This window comes from Oryctolagus cuniculus, chromosome 1, assembly GCF_051225735.1.
Source record: "Oryctolagus cuniculus isolate XC-2025 breed Fujian yellow rabbit chromosome 1, ASM5122573v1, whole genome shotgun sequence".
Classification (NCBI taxonomy): domain Eukaryota; kingdom Metazoa; phylum Chordata; class Mammalia; order Lagomorpha; family Leporidae; genus Oryctolagus; species Oryctolagus cuniculus.
The window spans coordinates 150363585-150379304 of record NC_142867.1 but is presented as its reverse complement, the minus strand read 5'-3'; the positions used below and the strand labels follow the sequence as shown (position 1 = coordinate 150379304).

Sequence of the window (15720 nt, the reverse complement as noted above, 5' to 3'; positions counted from 1 at the left end):
AGCTCCAGATGAGCACACATGTATGTGGGGAGCAACCGAGACTAGACTAAATTACTGGAACTGCTAAGACTAATTCTATGCATCTGATCTCCCACACTATGGCACTGAGAGACAGCAAACAACTTCCACACAGCTGCCTCACCAATTCGACTGACGAGCTGTAGGAGCTGATCCTGCTCCTGATTGGAGGAGAGCAGCGTGCTCGGCGTGTGGGCAGCAGAGTTGGGATTGGTGGAAGAGGACTATAAAGGAGGAGAGAGACAACATGCACCAGGAACATCTGAGCAACCCCTGAGAGACCCCTGAGAGACCCCTGAGAGACCCCTGAGAGACCCCTGAGAGACCCCTGAGAGACCCCTGAGAGAGTGTGTGCTGCTCCTCCGCGGAAGCGGGGAAAGCGGCGGGGGTGCCGCCCCTCCGCAGAGGCGGTGGGGGAGGGCCGGCAGCTAACCCGGGACTGCGTCGTTCCTCTGCAAGTGGGAGAACGGCAGCAAACCCGGGAAGGACCGGGCAAAGAGAACAGTGCAGGGTCCGGTGTCGTTCCTCCGCGAGTGGGGGAGCGACACGTATGCTTTTGGTCATCCGATAAGGGTACAAAGTGCTGAACAGGAAAAGCTTCTTTACTGATGGTCTTAGGAGAGAATCCCTCCTGAAGACAGGACGCTCTTATTTCAAACAAAAACCCTACTCAGGGGGTAAAAGCCTCTTAATGAGGATAAATGATTTCCCTGTGAAGCAGGGAGGTGAAAGGCTCACTGTTCCGCTTCTCCGAGCTGGGAAAGAGCTGTTGGGGTGGGGTTACAACAGTGGGTAGGGAATGGCTGGCAGGGCACCAACAGAAATCCGAGCTTATTGGAAAACACAGCAGCTGCAGATTGTGTATGTATGACCAGGGTTTTTCTGTGTTCGTCAAGGGGTGCTGACGCTCTCATCTTTTTGGACACACTTCATCCAGGAAATAAAGTGAGAAAATACATGCCAACCCTCTAACCTGAGTGGAGAAGTCAACTTCCAGTGTCTGAGCCCCAAGAGTAGGTAAAGCTCTGGTTAATTTTTTCTTTTTAAAGATTTATTTATTTATTCAAAAGACAGACTTACAGAGGAGGAGGAGGGGGAGAGAGAGAGAGAGACAGACAGACAGCCAGCCAGCCAGACACACAGAGAACAAAGACAGAGGGAGACCCAGAGGGAAAGAGAACTTACATTGACTGGTCCACTCTCCAAATGGCCACAATAGCCGGGGAACTCCATCCAGGTCTCCCAAGTGGGTGGCGAAAGCCCAAGTACTTGGGCCATCTTCTGTTGCTTTCTTAGGTGCATCAGCAGGAAGCTGGATCAGAGTGGAGCAGCTGGGACTGGAACTGGAACTGTGATAGGGGAGGCCAGCATTTTAAGTGGTGGCTTAACCTGTTACACCACAAGGCTGGCACCCAGAGACTGGTTCTTGGTTTCTCAGTTATATTTCCTTGTCCAGGACACATTGGAAGACCACATTTCTCAGATATCCTTGCAATTATGTTAGGTCTATGAGATCTTGGTTTTGGATATCAGAATGTGATAGACATGATTGTGATGTCCAGTCTTGAACATGAATAGCAACATAATATTCTGTATGTATACAAACTCTCTTTTGGTCAAGTGCAGAGGAATCTGAGAAGCCACCAGATGCTAGTACCTGGGTCCTGAGACACCACATGGTAAGCTAGCCCCTGAAAACTGAACTGGATGATGATCTGAATTTTTATTTTGCAAAACAAGAGAGATTTGGGGATTGTTAGTTTCATCCATGAGTGATATTGATTATCCTTTCTTTCTTTTAAAGAATTATTTTATTTATTTGAAAGACAAAGTTATAGAGAGAGGTAGAGCCAGAGAGAGAAGTCTTCCATTCCACTGATTCACTCTCAAAAAAACCACAATGGCCAGAGCTGAGTTGATCCGAAGCCAGGAGCTTCTTCCGGGTTTCCCATGTGGGTGCAGGGCCCCAAGGACTTGGGCCATCTTCTACTGCTTTCCCAGGCCACAGCAGAGAGCTGGATAGGAAGAGGAGCAGCCAGGACTCAAACCAGAGCCCATATGGGATGCCAGCACTGCAGGCTGGGTCCTTAACTTACTGCACCACAGCGCTGGCCCTGATTATCCTTTCTTTAAAGCCAAGAAACTCTGCTAGGTGGAACTCACATAATTCTCTGGGACAAGTCCTCTTTGTGTGTAACAAGGACTTAACCAACATTTCTCACAGCCTTTAAAGTGAATAGGCAAACTAGGCTTTGCCCAGCTGTTGCATATTCATTCAAAATTAGTATTGTAATTTGAGCACACACTAATACTACCACTGATTTTAAAAAGTTCCATTCCACATAGACTTTTTGGGGGTCTGGAATTTTGAACATTGTCTTACGTTTGCTAATGATACAGTAAGAGTTGGGCATTTTTAGTGGAAGGTATGATGATTTAGGAGATAATATGATAATTTTATAAAAGTCTGGAAGGTTACTTTTTATGCATTGGGTTAGAGTAGGCAGATAAAACCATTGGATGGAGGATGATTCAGTCTTCAAAGGCTCTTTTATGTCAGTGGAATCCGGAGTGAGAAATGCCCAGAGGGAAAAAGGCTGGGGTCCAAAGTGGATGAGCAGACGAAAATGATGACCAGGAAAGGAACTGATCTCTCTTCTTTTCTTGGCTCTGAGGAGAAGAGATAAAATGCAGACTAGGGTTATAGTAATGGAATGTGGAAGATGGCACTTTGTGCCCATGATGTGAATGTGGTGACCATACATAGGTTTCCTCTTTCTTTCAGAAGGGCGAGGAGTGTGTTTGCTCTAGGACACAGAGTGGCACTGGAAAAACTGTATTGCTTGGGTAGCTGTGTTTTTTTTTTTTAAGATTTATTTATTTTACTTGAAAGTCACAGTTACACAGAGAGAGGAGAGGCAAAAAGAGAGAGAGGTCTTCCATCCGCTGGTTCACTTCCCAGATGGCCTCAATGGCTGGAGCTGCGCCGATCTGAAGCCAGGAGCCAGGAGTTTCTTTTGGGTCTCCCACATGGGTGCAGGGGCCCAAGGGTCATCCTCCACTGCTTTTCCAGTCCAAGCAGAGAGCTGGATCAGAAGTGGAGCAGCCGGGTCTTGAACTGAAGCCCACATGGGCTGCCGGCACTGCAGGCAGTGGCTTTACTCGCTATGCCCTTTAAGAGGAATTACATACCAGCTGAAGCATTTGGCATGTTGGATGCTTGTCACATAGAGTCTTGCAGTCTTTCTTTTCATGTCCATGTCCATGAAGCAACATGATGTAACACATGACTTGGGAGTCAAACAAATCTAAACCAAAATCTTGATTCCATCCTTGCCGTAGCTGTAGCCTTGGGCACATCCTATAATCCCTTGGGGCTTCAGTCTCTGCCTCTATCCGATGGATTCCACACTTTGTGAGATGCAGATGATATAAAACACATGGAAACCACTACAGCTGTGCCTGGTGTGCTACCCACATTCCCGTCTCTCTGCTCCCTTCATTCTTTCCTTTATTTGCTGTGAAATTCCTTGAGGGGAGGGATCAGGGCACATTCATTTTGCATTGCTCTAAAGACCTGGTACACTGTCTGGAACACTGCAGATGTTAGTTAAATGTATATTAGATGCCTAATAATTTAAAGACTGGTGGTGAGATCTTGTGACTAACCACTGGCCCCTAGTCAAGTAAAATATTGACCTTTTTCCCCCTCATGAAATTTCCCTTAAGATGGGTGTTTCAGATAGGATTCAGTTTCCATGACCTGTAACAGAGATACAGAGGACGGAGACAGAAAGATAGAAGTTTATTCTTTGTCATAGAGAAACCTTAATATGGACAGTGCAGGGCTGGTGTGGTGGTGGCTCCATTAGGAGTCTGAACCTGCAGCCTTTCTTGTAGTCTGAGATGGAGGATTGGGGGAAGAAGTGGTCCACTGTCACCTGACACCTCCTTTAATGACACAGACAGGAAGTCACTCTCACCTCCTAAACTCACACCTCATCAGCCAAAAGTTCTAGCCGCAGTTGAAACTGCAAGTGAGATTTTATTCCCTATGACTTCCATCAGTTTGGAAAAGGAGAACTGGTATAGTAACCTGACGTTATCCTTACAGTCTTTCACTGTTTAGAAAGTGAAAGCATTGCTGGTACCCAACCCAGGACTATGAGGATGGGCACTGCTTCCCGGTGACGGAGGAGAGAAAGTGTAGAGGCCTCCTCAGGCCCAGGGGAACATGGAGCTTACCCAGTGGCCTTGAATTGTCTGTGTGTGGGAATTGAGCCCTTTTTCAAAGCCCTCTTCATTTGGATCCGCTCACAACTAGACTCCTACCCTAAATAAGGCCACAGGGCCAGTGCACCTGTGTCTGGGTAGACGCATGTGAATGGGCAGCGTTAATCCTTCTGCCCATGTGCAGCCCTGTGTTATAGCCCAGTGGGGAATGCTGGTCCCTCTTTCTTCTGGCTCAGCAGCTACACCCCCTGGCAGAAAACTGCTCTTCTCTCCACCCATCTGTGACTTCATTCTATTAGGCTGAAATTTAAATCAGGGGTGAGTTAATATACTGAACTGTACCCCAGTGGCCTTGAATTTATTCTCTTCTCACTTACAGGGTCAGGCCCCATATACTTATGTTTTATACTAGCAGCACAAATTGTGCAAGACTCTTTAAAAAATCAAGCCAATCAGAGGTAATAAAATGATAAAGTTCAATCCTGTCTCGCTGTAGGAAATCTCAGTATGTGAAAATGCAGGTATGTTTAGAGATTGAGCCCTTCATAAGATAATTTAATGATTTTTTTATAATTTTAAAACAGATTCATTTATTTATTTGAAAGAGTTATGGATAGAGAAGGGGAGGGGGAGACAGAGAGGGAGGAGGAAAGAGAGAGAAAAGAAAGAAAAAGAAAGAAGGAGAGAGAGGAAGGAAGGAAGGAAGGAAGGAAGGAAGGAAGGAAGGGAGGGAGGGAGGGAGGGAGGGAGGGAGAGAGGATGGAAGGAAGGATCTCTTCCATCTGCGGTTTCACTCCCCAGATGGCTGCAAAAGCTGGGGCTGGGCCAGGCCAAAGCCAGGAGCCAGGAGCTTCTTCTGTGTCTTCCCTGTGGGTGGCAGGGACCCAAGCACTTGGGCCATCTTCTGCTGCTTTTCCAGGCCATTAGCAGGGACCTGGATAGGAAGTGGAGCAGCTGGGATATGAATCCATGTACTAGCATCCATATGGGATGCTGACATCACAGGTGGTGGCTTTACCTATTATGCTACAATGCCAGCCCTTAGATCATTTTTAAAAGATGACCTAATAATTTGCTGAAACCTGCATACCTTTCAACAGGGACATTTGCTTACACATTTATACTGCTGTACCCAAAATCTGTTTCCTTCAAATTTCCACATAATCTACAGAAAGTGAATATGTGGACTCAATCACCCATCCTGGGTCTGAATAAAATGGATGAAATTCTAACTGCATTATCATTAATAGTCAGTTGGGATAATATGAAGGGATATTTTTAAAAATGTAAAGAAATATTTAAACAAACTTTTAGGCTGGCGCCACGGCTCACTAGGCTAATCGTCCGCCTTGCGGCGCCGGCACACCAGGTTCTAGTCCCGGTCGGGGCGCTGGATTCTGTCCCGGTTGCCCCTCTTCCAGGCCAGCTCTCTGCTGTGGCCCAGGAGTGCAGTGGAGGATGGCCCAAGTGCTTGGGTCCTGCACCCCATGGGAGACCAGGATAAGTACCTGGCTCCTGCCATCGGATCAGCGCGGTGCGCTGGCCACAGCGGCCATTGGAGGGTGAACCAACAGCAAAGGAAGACCTTTCTCTCTGTCTCTCTCTCTCTCTGTCCACTCTGCCTGTCAAAAACAAACAAACAGACAAAACAAAAACAAAAACAAAAACAAAAAACTTTTATTTGAAAGGCAGACACACACACACACACACACACACACACACACACAGATCTTCCATCTACTGTTTCACTTCCCAAATGTCCACAATAGCCAGAGCTGCACCAGGTCAAATCCAGGAGCCTGGCACTCATTCTGAGTCTCCCACACGGGTGGCAGGAATGTAAGTACTTGGATTATCACCTGCTGCTTCTCAGGTGGAGCATTAATAAGAAACTGGATCAAAAGCAAAATAGCTGGGACTCGAACCAGGTACTCAGATATGGGATGCTGGCATCCCTAGTGTGGTCTTCATCAGTATACCAAATGACTGCCTTATTAAAAGATATTTTCTAAAGGAACTAATTAATTAATTCCTTTCTATAGTAAAGGAATTTAAATGATGTCCCAGTTTTCACAAGACTGTGATTCTTTCCCATCATATTTTATCCTAGTTCTGACATATCTTTTTTTCTTCACATTTTAGAATTCATGCTTTGTGTATTTTATAGTTTTATATCTTGTATATTTTTAATGTCATTTAAAAAAAAACTCACCTGTAGGCATTTTCCCTTCTTACCTTGTAGCTATCTTACTACAGAAGGTTTGGACTGAATCAGTATGAACCCTTAAGGCAAGACCTCTAGTGTTTGAAGCAGGCCAGGCTTCATGCCCAACGGTTTTGACCTCTGATAACACGGAGGGATGGAGAGAGAGCTACAGAGAGAGGCCAGCCTTTCATCCAGGCTATCTTTCCACATTCCCAGTTCTTAAAGAGTGCTTCTGTAATTATTTGTTCTCTTGCTCTTTGTAGCAAGAAGAAAATTTGCTGGATTTGAAGGTGGCTTCTTTCTTTACCAGTGAATCTATGTAGAAGTCCACTTTTCACAAGCTGTCAATTCAATAACACATCAGCTTTGCAACCCCAATTCCATTTGCAGCCCATGCAATCACCTTGTGAGAGGAGAGGGCCTGGCAGACGTCCATGTCCACACACCAGGCCAGGAAACCCAAACTTGGGAAGTGTTAGGCACCATTTCTACAGCATCAGGCTGCTGTAAGTGAACCACAGAGGACTGCTACCAGGGCTCAAGTTCAGACTGACTCTCTTCCCCACTCCCAGAGAGGGCCTCCTCTAGACAGGCAGGTGCTGGTGAATCTTTTGTGAGCACTTCCAATGCAAGTTTGTGGAAAGAAATTCAACTGGTGGGGGAAAAACTTACACAGATATGCACAGGAAAAAAAATGATTCTGCAGGCATTCCTTAGACTGTTAGCTGCTTCTGCCTGGAATAGCTGCCCACAGGTTCATTTGTAGTCTACCTTTGGGAAGCAGGAGGCTCCCATTCCAGGGCCCCGCATCCAGGATTGTCCCCTTGAGGGTTCATTCTGTGTCCAGCTGCATGAGCTCTGACCTGGTCAGAGGCCCCTTAGGACTTCTCCAAGACTCCATGGGAGGGCCTGCACTAGGAGTTTGGCTCACTTTGCTGTGGTTCCTGGGCTCCTTGTGTTGATTGCTGACCCATGGTGCAGTGCACCTGGAGGAGGGAAGCAGGTGAAAAATCATCAGACTCATTGCTGAAGCATTGCTTTTCTTTTTCTTCTCGCCTCCGTGTTGCTGGCCCATCTTCCACCTCCATGTCTGTTCATGCTGGACAAAGCAGACAGCAGACAAATTCACACAATTCCTCTCTCTGCTTAAGAAATGACCAGCCGACCTCCACCTAACCACACACCAGGTGCTTCCGGCCTTGTTCTTCCATGTGGCAGACCCCTCAGCAGACAGGCGTGGTAACCACTTTCTGTTCTGCCTTTTGCTTGTTCCTGTGTGAACCCCAGACACTCAGTGGGGCAGAATGGGGAGTGCAGACCTTGAAGCCAACAGAGAGCAGTTTCTGTACTCCTGGCTTAAGATCTTTGTGTCAGTGTGACCTTCAGATGTTATTTAATTTCACGGAGACTCAGTTTCTTCATCTGTGAGATAGACATACAAAGCCACCGCTGTCGTCATAGGCCAACAGAAACCTTTTCCCTAGATCCTTAGAGAGACAAGAAGAGGGAGGCAGAGACAGAACTGGCATCACCCACCGATACCCACAATGGCCAAAGATGACCAGGCTGAGGCTGGGAGACAGGAACTCAACCCAGGTCTCCCTCATGGGTGGCAGGGATCCAGTTACTTGAGACATCACCATTGTCTTCCAGGGGAGGCTGGAGTCGGGAGCCAGAGCCTGGTGTTAAACAAGTACTTCAACGTAGGGTACAGATATCTTAACTGCTGTGCTAAGCATCTGTCCTTCCATATATATTTTTAAGGATTTGCCACGGTGTTCTAAAAGCTATGCTTGCTCAATAAAGCCTAAATGGAAACTAGTCACCAAACTTGGAGATTCCTTAACAATACGTTGTTTTGAAGTTCAGCAGAATTAGTTGATGGAAAAGAGCTCAGCAGAGCCAGGGGGTTCCCTTTCCCTCTCCAGCCGTGCTCTGCAGAGCCAGGTGGATTTGTTTTCATCTTAGGAGCCCCTAGGAAATCAGGGAAGAGGAGACCAAAAGGCTCATACCCCATCACAGGTTGTTGGGTGTTCTCTTCTAGAGCTGGCCTGTTGCTGTGCATCCCCTTACAGTAGAGAGGGAACAAATACCTCCTACCTAACTCTGTTCAGGGGCGATTAAGGGGGGCTGGGGAGTGGCAAGGGGCTCGAGGTGAGGCTTTTCTAAACTTCCCACGTCTCCTTATGGATGGCGATCTGAAGCCTGACCAGCTGCAGAGGGATCCCTGAGCAGGTGGTCATTTGAAAAGCCACATAACCACACTGTGGTTGAGGCCATGATGGCTCAGAGGCATGCGTCTGGATGGGAAGCAGAGAGCTGAGGCTGTTCCTGCAAAGGAATTCTCTCTCTGGCAAGGCTTCCCATTTCTCTGGGTGTGCGGTTTTACGGCAGGATGTTCTCAGTACGGGAATTAAAGCAGTGCTATTAATCCCAACACTAAGGCTGCCACAGAGAGACTGGTGACTGCCCTTTCATTCATTCGCCCTGTGTGGACATGTACTGAGTCAGCATGTGTCACATACTGTTTTCTAAGCACGCTACAAATCTGTACTCAGTTATGTCTTTCAGCAGCTCCATGAGGTGGCCGCCATTTTTATCCTCACTACACAAAGAAAGAAACTGAGGCAGAAGGCGGCATACGTTCTTAGTGACTTTCTGTTACTAGGTATCGTATATCGTACAGCTAGTTACTTCAAGGCGACGATTTTCAGAGAATGTTTCCTAAGCGATTTAGCCTGAAACATCGCTCTGCAGGCGTTTAGCGTGTTTCTCTCACACAATGACTGATAATCCTGGCAGTGGGGGTGAGCAGACTGGGGCGGCGTCCCTGATGTCAGCTGCTTCTACATCATGGAGCAGGTGGCCTGGGTGATCATGTTTATGGAGGCCATCTGTGGGTTTCAGGTCTCTCAGTCTCTGATCTTATGCCTGTGGTTCTGGAAAATATGTCACATTTCCTCCCAAAGCAAAGGTGTCAACACACATCTCTTGTCAGATGATTTTTTAAAGGAATCTTAATAGCCCATTTGGTTTGGATGCAGTATTGTAGCAAATTATGGATTACTATTATATTTCTGCCATAGTTAGCTTAAAACAAATACAGGAAGATTTTTTTTTGTTTGGTTGTTACTATTTGAGACACACACACACACACACACACACACACATAGAGGGAGGCAGAGACAAACACAGAGAGCTCCCATTTTCAAATGCCTGCAAACAGCTAGGCTGGTCTGGGTTCAAACCAGGAGCCAGGAACCAAATCCAGGTCTCCTACATGGATGGCAATGACCCAACCACTCATCACTGCTGCCTTGCAGGGTGCACAGTAGCACCCTGAATCTGAATCTGGAGTTGACTTAGGACATGAACTCCAGAACTTTGATGTGGAATGCAGGCATCCCATCTAGTAGGCCAAACAATTCCTCCAGATAAAAAAAAATGGCATTAAGTGTCCAATTACTTCATTGGTAATCAGAATAATTTGAGTGGGATGATTGCACCTCTCATACTGCATTTGTAATCTATTTCTGCCCTTTGAATCCAGAAGAATCTGGTTGAAATTTGCCCACATGACTGAGGTAGGAAGCCCAGAGCTGGGAGCTGGTTAAACAGCAGCATTATAAGCCAAGCACCCACAGTACTGTAAGTGGAATGATAAACTAGGATTATTGTCAGGATTCTGGCAGATGACACACATGCTCCTTGACTTATGATGAGGTTATGCCCTGAGACACCCATCATAAATTGAAAAGATCATAGGTGGAAAATGCATTTAATACACCTAACTTACCAAATAGCTTAAGCTTAGCAACACAGTACACTACAGAGTACTGGTTGTTTGCTCTCATAATTGTGTGGTTGATTGGCAGCTGCCCAGTATCTTACCACACATGGTACTAGCCCAAGAAAAGATCAAAATTCAAAGTCCAAAGTATGGTTATTAGTGAATGCATTTTGCTTTTCAAAGTCAAAAAAATTGTAAATTAAGCCGTCATGAGTCCAAGAGGCTCTGTATAGGAACATTAGCGTGAGGGAGGATGTGAAGGGAAGGTGAAATTGACTTCAGACAAATGTTTTAAAGCTTAGGCTGTTAAACCTGGCTGTTGCCACCACACTCTGTAGCTGGTGTGCAGGAAGGGCCACAAGGGAACTAGTCTGGGCGGTCCTGGGTGTGCTCATTTGTGAATCAAGGACATATTTAGTTACCCATGACAAGTGGCATTTTTAAATGTGGAAAAGGAGCAAGGCCTGGTTCTCTGCTCTGTTCTTTTCCCATAACCCTAGTGACAATGCATGGTTATGTTTCCAATTTCTCCCCAATGCCATGAATCTTAGGGATTTTGCCTGTTTGGCCTCTTTGGATGGCTTAGATCAGAATGTGTTGGAAATGTCGGGTAATCACTGGGATATGTCCTGAATAAATGCATTTTGGGAGATCTTGTCATTGAACAAACATTACATAGAAGGTACTGAGATAAACTGAAATGGTGTGAATCCATCACTTGATGTAGCCTTTTGATACAGAGATGTGGTAATGATATGTGTGAGGCTACTGCGGGTAAAATCCAGAACACTGTTTTATTTTAACCTAGGTAGAAAGAATACACCCTAAAATGATGATAGAAAGTATAATATATTAATTCATAACCAGTAACATAGATCTTTATTGTTACTACCAAGTATTATGCACTGTACATAATCTTATATGCTGTGCTTCTGCAAGACACACTGTGCAGTAGGTTGTTCACATCAGCATCACCACACACACACAAGGGTTTCTCAGCTTCATTGTAATCTTAAGGGATTCCCCCATCCCCATTGTGCAAATGCTTTGCTGGCACCTGACTGTATTTCTCTGGCAATCAAATGGGCTTTACTCTTATACCTTTTTTTTTTAATTTATTTATTTACTTGAAAGGAAGTTACAGAGAGGGAGAAAGAGGAAGGAGAAATGGGGGGGGGGGGTGAAGAGAAAGGAGACAGAGAGAGATATCTTCCATTTGTTGGTTCACTTCCCAAATGGCCACAATGACCAGGGCTGGGCCAGGCCGAAGCCAGAAGCTCCATCCAGGTCTCCCCTGAGGGTATAGGAGCTCAAGCACTTGGGCCGTCCATCTTTCATTGCTTTCCCAGGTGCTTTAGCACAGTGCGGGATCAGAAGTGGAGCAGCTAGGACTCAAACCGGTACCCCCTCGAGATGCAGCATCGCAGGTGGCAGCTTAGCCCACTGTGCTACAACACAGGCTCCTCTTCTACCTCCCTAAATCCAATGTGCGCCCCAGTGGCCGCTGTGGCCACAAGACTTCCCAGCATCCTTTCTCCTCCAGTCTCAAGTTGGATTTAATTTTTCCCGCCTCCGTGCTTCCTGTATTAAAGCACACACCCAAGACTCTCTTGTATTTCTCTTTATTATTCGTGTCCCTGCCTTGTCTTGACCACAAGTTCCCTGCGGGTGAGATTCACATTGTCTCCTTGCCACCTCCTCTTTCACCCTGCGCAGTGCCTTGTGCGCCGTGGGTGCACAGTACCCCCGGACTGAAGCTGAAGTCTCCGTGGTCCAGGTGGAACGGAGCACACGAATCGTTTCTGCAAACCTGTCGCTGTGTGGTGCATGGGGGCGGCAGTAGGTGAGTCCTCGGAGCGGGGAGAGTCATCCGCAGGTGGGATGTCTGCACGGAGCCAGCGCACAGCTGCTTCCTCCCTCAGCAACTTGTCCCTTTCATTGTTTTCTCCTGTGTGGTTTCTTTGTCTTTCTTGCTTTTGTCAGAGAGGAACTAGACAGTTTGCTTTCTTCTCTTTGCCTGAAGTGGAGCTTGTCAGAGCCAGGGAGGGGCTGTTCAGGTCCCAGTTAGGGCTTCTCTGTCCCTCTTGTCTCCTCCCTCTCCCCCTCTCTCTCCTTGCTCTGTTAGGCTTAGTCTAAGTGCAACGCAACCTCCCCTCCCTGAGGGGCAGTCTAATGGGGCACAAGGTTGGGCCTTGGGTTAAGATCAGCAACACATTACCTTGAACACCGAAGGTTAAGGATTAGCCTCACTAAGTCCCAAGGCAAGGCTTGCCCTGGCTGTTTTAAAATAATCTATGCTCACTTTGTACACTTTAAGCATGGAGTTAGTTTGGCAGTTCATAAATGAAAAATTAATACAGATTCAAATTTCTCTTCCTTCTCTGATGCTTTCATTTTATTTTGGGACATTTGGTTTTATTTATTTTTGTTAAACATGTATTTATTTGAGAGACAAAGGAACAAAGAGGAAGAGAGACACAGAGGGTGAAGCGGCTGCTGGTTCACTCCCCCAAATGCATGCAATGGCAGGGAGGCAGTCCAGATTTCCCACGTGAGGGGTGCAAACCCCATTATTTGAGCCTTCACTGCTGCCCCCCAGGGTCTGCATTGGCAGAAAGTTGGAGTCAGAAACCAAAAGCAGATATTGAACACTTGTACTCCATGTGGAACTCAGACAGCTTAACTGCCAAGCTAAACACCCACTCCCACAATTTTTTTAAAAAAGATTTTATTTATTTATTTGAGAGGTAAAGTTACAGAGAGAGGGAGAGACAGAGAGAAAGGTCTTCCACCTGCTGGTTCCCTCCCCAAATGGCTGCAATGACTGAGGCTGGGCCAGGCCAAAGCCAGGAGCCAGGAGCCTCTTTGGGTCTCCTATATGGGTGCAGGGGCCCAAGGACTAGGGCCATCTTCCACTGCTTTCCCAGGCCATAGCAGAGAGCTGGATTAGAAGTGGAGCAGCCCATATGGGATGCAGGTGCAGCAGGCAGATGATTAACCTACTGCACCACAGCGCCAGCCGCCATATGTTCTCTTAAATTTGAGTTGTGAATACCCACAGAAAAAATTCAAGTCAATTCCATATTAGTATACAACATTCAGAATATCGTTCCTGCTTTTGTTAAATGCAGCAACCTCAAGGAGAGTCCATTCACTGGTTCACTTCCCAAATGCCCACAACAACCAGGGCTGCGCCAGGCTGAAGCCAGAGGCACAGAATTGCATCTGGGTCACCTATGTGGGTGACAGGGACCCGGGTACTTGGGTCATCATCTGCTGCCTTCCTAGGATCATTAGCGGGAAGCTGGATTAAAAGTGGGGGATCAGGGCCAACGTTGTGGTGTAGCAGATAAAACCACAGCTTATAATGCCTGTCCTGGCCATTGTGGCCATTTGGGGAATGAATCAGCAGCAGATGGAAGACCTCTCTCTCTCTGCCTCTCTCCCTCTCTCTCCGTAACTCTGCCTTTCAAGTAAGTAAAAGTAATTTTTTTAAAAAAAGTGTAGGATCTGGGGTTTGAACCCCTACTCAGATATGGGAGGTATGTGTCCCAAGTGGTGGCTTAACTAACTGCACTGTAAAGGCTACCTTAACTTTTACTGCTTTTGAGGTAGCAAATATGAATTGACTTTGGGTGAATTGTTTCATTTCTGTGAAATAACTATAATATACGATGAACGAGGATTGATGATGTGTTTTCTTGATAAGTTCTCTTAAGAAGACTTCTAAGTTCAAAATACCCAGCAAAATCTTGACAAGAGCTTTCTGTACATTTCTCTTAAATGTCCACAGTGGTCCACTGTCCTTTTGTTTCCTCTGCGCTCCTTGGATCTCCTTATTAACTATTTAGGAATTTCTCTGCTTTCATTGGAAATATTCCCGTAGAGTGTATCTGCTGTAAACCTTTATTTGGCTCATTAAAATGCATATTTAAGAGTTATATTCTTTGCAGCTTGGATTTGTGGTGCTAAATATTTAAAGTCAACAGTGTATCACTTTGAGAATGACTGATGGATCAAAGAAAATATTTAGTGCAAAGCAATGAAATTTTACAAGCTTTGGTTGTAAAGGGTAAATATATTTATTTAAACTAATACTTGAAAATAATGCTTTATCACTTCATAGCTTATTATCTTAGTTAATTCTCAAAATAACTTTGTGTGACATATAGGCAGGGCAGGTTTTCTTGCTCCCATGTTAGTAACCAGAAAATTGAGGCCAGAGCAGTGTCACTCTGCTGTCATACTGAACAAGGATAAGAATCAGTTTTCTATATCCATGTCCTGACTTTCACATTAAGGCATTGTGATGTTCAAGGCAGTAATAATTAGTTAGGGTATGTCCAGAAATGCAAAGATAAATGGCATCTTAGCTCAGTGGGTTTCATCTAGGAGCTAAGAAAGCAAAAACGTGCAGTATAACTTAGTAAGGACAAGTAGTAGTGCTATAGAACAAGGCACTTAGTGAGGGCTGGCGCTGTGTCATAGTAGGTAAAACTGCTACTGCAGTGCCAGCATCCCAGCCAGGTTCGAACCCCACCTGCTCCACTTCCAATCCAGCTCTCTGCTATGGCCCAAGTAGAAGATAGCTCAAGTCCTTGGGCCCCTGCACCTGCATGGGAGACCCGGAAGCTCTTGACTTCTCGCTTCAGATCAGCACAGTTCCCGCCATTGGAGCCATCTGGGGAGTGAACCAGTGGGTGGAAGACCTCTCTCTGTCTCTGCCTCCACCTCTCTGTAACTATGCCTTTGAAATAAACAAATAAAACTTAAAAAAAAAAGAATGAGGCACTTAGTCGATTTTTCATTGCTAAGCCAGACCAGCTGAGACTGGGTAATTATAGAGAAAGATTTTGGGGGTGGGGGCACACAGTTCTGGAAGTCCAAGAGTAAGGCATAGGCATCTGCCCGCCTTCTTGTGGGGGATCCTGCACTGTTCAAACTCAAGGCAGAAGTGGGTGCATGTGGAAAGTAAACAGAGGGGGCTGGACTCCTGTGATAACTACCTCCTTCCCACAGGAAAGCCATCACCCATTCATGGATGCATGACCCCAACACCCCTTAAAGGCCAACCACCTCTCAATATCATTTCATTGGAAAACAAGATTCAACATGAGTTTTGGTAAGGCCAAACCATCTCCAAATCACAGCAGACATTAACGAAAAGAAGGCATAATTCTATGAGTTTCAGCAGTAGGAATGGGGAGGATTTCAGGCTTTTGTGTCTAGGAGGAGTTTTGGTTCATGGTAACATTTGTCTCCCCCAAACCCTGTACATGAAAGGGAAGTTTTCATTCTGTGGTTAGGAGACTGAGTGACTGAGGTATTAAGTTAAGATGCTGAATACAGTAACTCCACATGAGCAAGAAAATCTGTGGCAATTGAAAAATTCCTGGTCTGAGACTAATGAGCGTTCCTGGATTGGTTAAAGCTTGTAGCAAAAGATTGACTCCACCTGGACCTCCCGAGAGTC

At 46.0% G+C, this 15720-nt stretch overlaps 1 long non-coding RNA gene across 1 annotated transcript; it reads left to right on the top strand.

The window, feature by feature from the left end:
* The first annotated feature begins 805 nt into the window (after window positions 1-805).
* Window positions 806-14970, top strand: LOC149128697 (uncharacterized). Its single transcript, XR_016213491.1, has 4 exons — window positions 806-1035; window positions 1640-1697; window positions 11964-12090; window positions 14808-14970. It is a non-coding gene; the product is annotated as an uncharacterized LOC149128697 (long non-coding RNA).
* The last annotated feature ends 750 nt before the right edge of the window (window positions 14971-15720 follow it).